The 8,314-nt window shown below is 39.4% G+C and overlaps 1 long non-coding RNA gene across 1 annotated transcript; it reads right to left on the bottom strand.

Moving 5' to 3' along the window:
- Positions 1-346: 346 nt before the first annotated feature.
- Positions 347-2,557, bottom strand: LOC118513259. Its single transcript, XR_004906436.1, has 2 exons — positions 2,461-2,557; positions 347-2,372 (listed from the first exon to the last, which is right to left on the bottom strand). It is a non-coding gene; the product is annotated as an uncharacterized LOC118513259 (long non-coding RNA).
- Between the last annotated feature and the right edge of the window lie 5,757 nt (positions 2,558-8,314).

Raw genomic sequence — 8,314 nt, 5'->3', positions numbered from 1 at the left:
TACTGACGTTTTATTATATTTATCAAACGAAATTCTTGCATGATTGAAAAATCAAAAACATTTTTCAATAACTGTTACTGATACTTAAGTAATGCACTTTTGTTTGAAACGGAGGCAGTTCTTGTCTTTACGCAGATATCGAATCCAACCCATACCCAGTAGTAAAGATCCGGCTGCGTGGTTTCAATAAATCTAGCTAGTAAGCCAGAAATGGTCGGCATGACGTCGCAAGTTGTTAAGTCATGAATTAAAAATTTGGACCCGTTTTGTTTATTGACGACATTGCAATTCTAATACTCGAAGCCCAATCGATACGAGATATAATATAAGAAACGATCAATAAGTATTACGTTTACACAAAATCATTTATTAGACACAGAACTGAAGAGTGCTCGTACGCTTTCCTCTTGTTAGCCTGTTCACGAACGAATGACCGCTAGCTATTAGAATTGTCCTGTGGGTTGCCAATATCGCAGGTAATAACTCTTCTTCCCTCCGAAACAGATCGTTTTTTAAAGATACTTCTCTTGTAAGCACTCGGGTGGTTAAAGCTTCTGGTTGTTCATAGTTCTATTTCTATTAAGGTGTCACGGAACCTGAAAAGTCAGACAAATCTTTTGGGGGTTGACTCGTGCATGGTTGTTGCTCAATTACGCTAGGCGTATAATTATAGAGTAGACTTGAATTTTTTGTGACTATGTCATAATCTTGTATGATATCTTGCTCATCTGTTTCTTTGCTTTTGGCAAACATAGTTTTCTTCTTCAGTATTTAGTATATTGCTACTTGCAACAAATGCGTAAACCACATGTGAATACGTTAATCACACATTGTAACTTTCTCGATAATTTTTTTAAAGCACGCTCTGGGCGTTTTGCTTAAAAAATAGATTACACGAAAGAATACAACTCAAATCAATTTGATGACATTTCCTTCTTGAACCCGTGAAAGGGCACCTTATCCCGGGTGAGTTAGGCCCCTCTCGATATTTTTATAGTGTGAAATTCCTTATATGGAATTATATAAGGTCTGGTGGCCGAGGCGACAACGGCGCCGGTCTTAATACGGCAGGACCGGGGTTCGAATCCCATCCAGACAGTCTCCCCGTACGCAGGGCTGACTACTTTTCTACGGGTAAAATCAAGTCACAGAAAGCCAGAATGGCAGGCCCAGACCTTTCAAGATTGTAGTGCCATCGAAGAAGAAGAAGATATAAAAGCGAGAAGTACTGCAAGGAAATCAATAATGTTCAATTCCAAGAAAGAATTATCGCCCAACTTATGTGAAATGTATATCTCTCTCTTCTTAGCCTAACGACTTCTTACGTCATGCCTGCCATTTCTGGCTTACTAGACTTAACGATACCACTTAGTTGGATAGTCAGTCCTCACTACGTGGAAACGGTCTCGATGAGATTTGAAACCCGGTCCTGTCGTATGAAGACCGGTGGCGTTATCGTTTCTACCACTGGGCCGCCGCCCATGGGAAATAAATATTTTTTGTAAATTTGCTGTAAATACGAGCGGGTCATTCTTCATGCTTAAAACATAATGATGCAATTTGGGATATACTTTTCAGTCTATGGTAGGTTTACCAACTCTATAGAGCGGTCCGATGGTCAAAACGATGGTGAATTATTATAGATACCATATCAACGAGAGGAAGTCACAAAGTTTTGTTACAGGTGGTCGTATATTCACCAGAATGTTCGTCTGTTCTCACGGTAACTCCTCACTTGCGTAAACTCAAAATTTCCTAAAAAAAATCATCAATAAGCAGTCATAGAACTGAAGCGCTTTGTTTTTTTAATATTCTGCAGGTTTACAATGTCTCATATGTTTTATGTCTTTCCCTTACTGCCTTCTATGCTCACAGATACACAGTTTACAACGTAAGCATACGTAACACAGCAGTAAAGTGCTGCTCGCTTTGTCTTTTGGCTTCGAAAAACTGAAATATTTCAGTAGTTCTGTAGCGGCATCATAAATGAAGTGCCCTTCAACACTGGGAAGGTTTAAGAGGCGGGCAAGAATTTATGTCGTCATCGTGGCCCGCCTAAGGATTCGTTTTCTAATCCTCGTTTTTCCTAAGGATCGTTGTTTCGGAACAGTTTTCGATCCATCCTTTATCGCAGTGCCACTTTGAGTTCATTTTTCGAATTCAATTCTTAAACTTTTCGTAGTTGTTTTTGATGTTGTTTTTTCGCCTATCTGCCTCTCCTATTTTCCATTCCCATCCCTGCTTGTTCGACAGCTGGTGAAAGACCGAAACGAGAGAAGGGAAGATATAAACCATTCCAGGAACACACGAGCGAAAGACAGTGGGTGATAAGGAATCCGTACAGTCGTGCCTTTACCGCTACTGAAAAGCAACTGTGGTAAGAAAAGAACGAGAAAATTCGAAAGGACACGCCGTGAGTGTTACTTCTGAAAGGGTCCTGTGTTATTTTTTTATCGTTACCCGTAGTCTAGCCGGGACTGATGACTCGGATCCATTTGAAGGCGGGAAATTTATCGCCAACAGACGACGAAGTTTGACCGAGTCCCAACGTGAAGGTAGGTAGCCTAAATGGTGCGCTTAGCGTAATTATAGTTCGGTCGATAGTTCGTTTATAGGAGCGAAAAAGGGCAAAGAAGCTAAGGACAAGGAAAAGGTCAAGGAAGGGGGTCAAAAGGAAGGGGGATGCACCGAAAGTGCATCTCTTACCTGCCAGGGCGTCTATTCAGACGATTATATTTTTGAGGAAAACCTTTTTCTATTCTCTTGCCAATTCAGTTGATCCTTTTCTGACAGAAGAGAGGAAGGATGTCGGAAGAAGTGGTGGCAAAGAGCAGAAATGTGTGTTGCATCGCTTTTCATGGCGCTAGCAGTCGGTTGATGGCGGCTCGTCCCGATGACGAATCATTTATCGGAAGCGAAATGCTTGCCAATACCGCAACAGCATCTAGACGAATCGGCAATTGATGGTGCTTGAAACAGATGCGAGATAGAGGTTGTTACGCTAGACAGACAGCACAGTTGTAACGTGTATATTGAATATTGAATCTTTGAAGAAATTAAACAATTATGATTGGCCGAGACCTGTCGAGGTTTTAGTGCCAAGAAAGAAGAAGAAAAAGAAGAAGATGTGTTTATTATTGACTACAATAAAATAGAATTTAATCTCCTAAGCCAAGAAGAACTTTATAGCCCATTGGGATCTAAACTAACTTATAGTTAGTTTATTAGTAGTCTTTATGAATTTCTTGAAAAGATATAATAATGGTCATTCATTCTCATTCTTCATTCCCATCTTTGTCCCATCCTATCGATGTGCGAGCCATTTCTGGGCAATGGCTAGGATGAAGTACACAATTGCCAGGTATTTCTGGCGATCTGTTCCCCTTTCTGGACTATGGGCAAGTTGACCTTGACACAGGCTAGGTTGAAGTGGAGGATGGCCAGGTTGAACTGAAATGTCAGATTTGAAACAATTGCTGAAGCGTTCGCAAACGTTTGGGGTAACGCTTGAAAAATATTAAAAAAATAACTGTTAAAAAACATATTTTTTGTAATTAATTTTTTTAAAGGATATTAATTGAAAGAGAATGCTTAAATTGCAACGTAGCTAGTATGTAATTATAAAATTATTATTTACTGCGCTTTGAACATATTTCAATGCTCCAAAACATTTTTTTGTAATATTGTTTAAATGTTGCCTTTTGACAGAAGATGACAGTTGAAGTTAATGTTTATAGTCAATGACTCAAATTCTTTTAACTAATGTTTTGCATATTTTACAAAAAAAAAAAATCATTGGAAAGCAAAAACAACATTACAATAAAAAAATATTTCTTTTTGAGCATTGAAACATGTTCAAAGCCCAGTAAATAATGATTTTATTATTACATACATACGTATTATTATTACATACGTTGCAAGCAATCGTTTCAAATTTGACATTTCAATTCAACCTGGCCATCGTCCACTTCAACCTAGCCTGTGTCTAGTTCAGCTTTGCCATAGTCTAGAAAGGGTAACAGATCGCCAGATCTACCTGGCAATTGTTTACTTCATCCTAGCCATTGCTCAGAACTCGCTCGCACATCGTTAGTTCTTCTCGGAAACCCTGTATTCCGTCCCCTTATATTGCCTTCCTTGTCCTAATGTGTTTCGTTCCGTGCATGACGTTTTAGTTATATGTTTATTTTTTATTTTATTGTATCAGACGCTACTGGAAAGCACTCGAGGTAGCCAGTGTAAAATAAATAATAATTATAATAATTCTTATGCAACAAGGACTGATTTGAAGCAAGATACGAGGTATCTATCGTCGTTCAACCACGAAGAAGAAAGAGTCATTTTAAGTGCTGGAATGTTCATGGGGTGGTCCAGTGGCCCAGGGATAACGGCGCCGGTCTTCACACGGCAAGACCGAGGTTCAAATCCCATCCAGACTGCCTCCCCGTACTTAGGGCTGACTACTGTACGACGGGTAAAATTAAGGCCTCCCGAGGTTTTCGTGCCAAGGAAAAGAAATAAATATTTTGAACATGGTAGTTCAAAGAGTATTGTTCACGAAAGCAGTATTTGAAACAGGAATGTGTTTCTGCTTCCAACGGCACGGTCTAAAGTGTATATGTTCAGAATTTGTGATGGAAAGGGTGAGTTTATCTCGTTGTTCTCGATTTACTTTTTGCTGTGAATCTTCTACAGTCTAGCAGTGAAAAACCTGGCAAAATAGGTTGGAAATGTCCTAATGCAATATCGCGATGAAGCACTCGAACACAAAATTCGAAAAATTATTATTGAGGTACGGCATAATCAATCGATATCTTACGATTGGAATATTGGCATCATTTGTCCTATATAAATGACGGGAGATATGCTAAAATGCAGCGACGAGACGTGTATCATACTGTTGAATATAAGAATTGTATCCCTGGTGGTAGATGGTATATCAAAAGCAACCATTTCTTTATTGATTTTAAAGCCAGCATACTCAGGATAAAACTGCACAATGCTATGATTTTTGTTTCTGCAACTCTGATACACATTACAATACGGCATCGGACCGTAATACTCAATAAATAAAATAAAAATAAATAAACTCTGATACACACGTTTTGTTTGTTATAATGACAATGATCAACATCACGGTTTCTACCAGAGCCTGCGCTCTTCAATTTGGCGCTAGACAGGGCCATCCATGACTCGGAGGTGGAAATTTCGTGGATTATCTGCTATGAGCCTATTCAGATCCTGCAAACAATCGTGAAAAATCATTGGTTTAAAGCTCTCCTATGTAGCAGAAGCTCTCCAAAAATTCGAGTAGACGGCACAGATCCTCGGCATCAGTAAATTTCTTTGCTATCACCAACTATAGCGAAATACAAAGTTGGGACTGCGTAGAACATTTATAGTTCCAGTGCCCATACACAACTCTGAATCATTATTTTCCAAGAACTCTTAGAAGTCCAATGGAAGAGCCACTAAAATTTTAAAAAAATATGAGCTGCAATGATCTTTTCATCTTACAGTGAATTGAAATTGTCAGACTACTGTGGGCTGATCATGGCATGAGGATGACACCGGACGACCCAGTCCGGAATAACTTTCTAGCCCGCCGACATGGACACTAGATACGTGGTAGGTCTAAGATGAGATGGAGTGCTTCTCTGCCGTCAAACAGGCAGGGATATTGGTTTGGTAGACGATGTCTAGACAGTGAGGGGTGTCGAAGAATTTCTGCAGCTGGCTGATACTGTGAAGTCCGATCATGTCACCTTGGTGAGTAAGTAAGTAATATATCAATTATTTGCTGTGTCCACAAACGCTTGTTAGTTCGGTATGTTACAAAGGTCGTATAAAGAACCAATTTAAGTTCTGACATCGAATTGGACATTCAGTAGCAGAACATAGTTTGACGCATGAGGTTTGTAAGGTGCTTTGTGTGTTATAAAATATTATATTCTATCTTCCTTATCAATCACAGCTGTATATTTAATAGTTATGACAAGTAGCTTAGTTACAAAAATGATGTTAATTCTCGAATAACAAATAATGATTGTAAAGTGAGCAATTATACCAATATTGAATTATTTTTCCAATGGAATCATTTAGTACCTCATTGATTTTGATATACGCAGCCATTTACATTAATAGTTTCATATAAATCTTCACATTGTCCCTAAATAAAACACAACAACATTAGTTGAGCTGGCAAATAAATTATTCTTTTTCTCTTACGTCTTGCATGGCTTTCTTTCTGGTTGACTAGACTTAATGCTACCACGTAGTTGGATAGTCAGTACTCACTACGGGGGAACGCTCCTGGTGGGATTTGTACCCCGGTCCTGCCGTATGAAGACCGGCGCGGTTGTCCACGAGAGAAAATAAGTCATCAAAAAATACAGTAAATATTAATAATATAAATATAATAATAGTTAATCAATGATTAAATATAGCAAAACGACAGCTTAATCATCATTACATAATATTTGGAAAAAAAATAAATTCAGTCACTGGACGACATAAAAACATGCCCGATCTGCATTATAATCACGAGCAAGATCTATTCATGAATATTTCTTGTTTTTATTACCTTACCGAAAAAGACAGTAAATAATACTTTTGCACACAAAAAAGAGCATTGACACACATCACAGCGATCCATACTGTGGGTCTTACCATCTATAATTCAAATGAGAGCAAACCAACTACGCATCGATGCAAAAAAAAAGAAAATGCGCATCCAAATAGGAATGCCGGGTGTTCTACAGCAGTAATGCGACATCTGCTCTGATCCTGCTAGATGTTGTGTTCGGCCTGGAAATGACTCATCCGTACCGTGCTGTGCAAACATTGCACTACTTGTACCGATGGCTCGCAGAAATGTAGGCCACGGAATGGCGCACAGTTTTGCTATATTAAATCGAGTGTTGTGTTGGTAAAAGCGCAAGGACACGCAGGCCCTAACCGGACAGTCTGTCAACTCGTTTATCAACTTGCACACGCATCCAAGTGCATCGCCGCGTGGGCCACAGAGCTGTGGTGACTGTACATGGCGGTCGGTGTGTTTGTTACACGCGTGTTTGTTTTAGCATAAAAGTGTAACTATAAAAGCCTGCTACTGAAGCAGATCCTTGCTAAGAACGATTTTTGTTGTTGTTGTTGTTGTTGTTGTTTTTTTTTGGTTCTCCAGAGCAAAAACAGCAATTACAAGGTGGAAGGAAGCGACAAGTCATGTCAGCTGTTCTACCATTGCTGCATTCTAATTGCACCCGGACCATTTCTTTTATGGCAGGGGCTAAACAGGCGAGTTGCTCACTTTCATCCCTTTGCTCGTTGGAGTAATGGGGGTGGATCCGCGTGCCTGTGTTTGTACGAGTTTTTTATTTGTTTGGTATCCATTCAACTCAGGACAAGTGCTGTTTCGCTGCATTTGCTATTCTAAACACGCAAATAACCACAAATAAATGTTGCATTTATTTGCATTTTTTTGCCGCTTTGGCTTTGTTTTCGTCCGATCGCTTCGAAATGTTGAAATTTCCGTAAAGTGGGTGAAGGGTTGTTGCCTGCGGCATATATAAATACGCATACACATACACAAACACTCTCACATAAAAAAAGTAATACCACTCACAACTAACAACAACTGCGACGTAAATAAAGTTGAAAAGGAAATCTTTTAGGTTCGGTTAGCGATTGAAGTTGGTGACATTGCATGCGGTGTAACTGTATATCCTTTCTAGAGTGTTTGGAAGGGTGCCGGAGTGTGGGGAGATATGAACGATATGGGGTGATGCACGTCGTGGATGTAGTTCAAAGCGGCATAGAAATGTGGTCAAGGACGTGTAGTTTCTTATTCCGTAATGTTTAAGTAGCGAAAAAACCGGCATCAGCGACATGGAAACAAACACCCGCCTTTCTTGTTGCTTCTTGAAGAAATCATTTGAAATTTTAGTTCTGTACTGCCGTGTGAAGACCACTGTCACCTCGGCTACCGGGTCGCCCTTACTTAATCGTTCACCTTAACAATGTTAGGAAACAGATTAGCCAAAATGTAACGAGAATGTTACAAAATGTATATAGAGGTATAGAGCATCTTCATGTAAGGATAGACGAAAGAATTCGTCAAACTGTCAGAACTGACAAATATTTATCCGAGCTTAACGTCTTCTCTATTTAAGAGATTTGATAGTCCCCATGCCTACGGTAAGGCACCAATGACTCCAACATTCCTGTGAAGTGTAAATGGAAACTAGTTATGTCAGCATAACAGACCTTACCTCACTCGGGAATGTAAATGCGTGACATTATTACACATTTTTAA

This window comes from Anopheles stephensi, chromosome X (assembly GCF_013141755.1).
Source record: "Anopheles stephensi strain Indian chromosome X, UCI_ANSTEP_V1.0, whole genome shotgun sequence".
Taxonomy (NCBI): Eukaryota; Metazoa; Arthropoda; class Insecta; order Diptera; family Culicidae; genus Anopheles; species Anopheles stephensi.
Note: the sequence above shows the minus strand (reverse complement) of the source record. Positions and strands in the feature narration are given on the sequence as shown.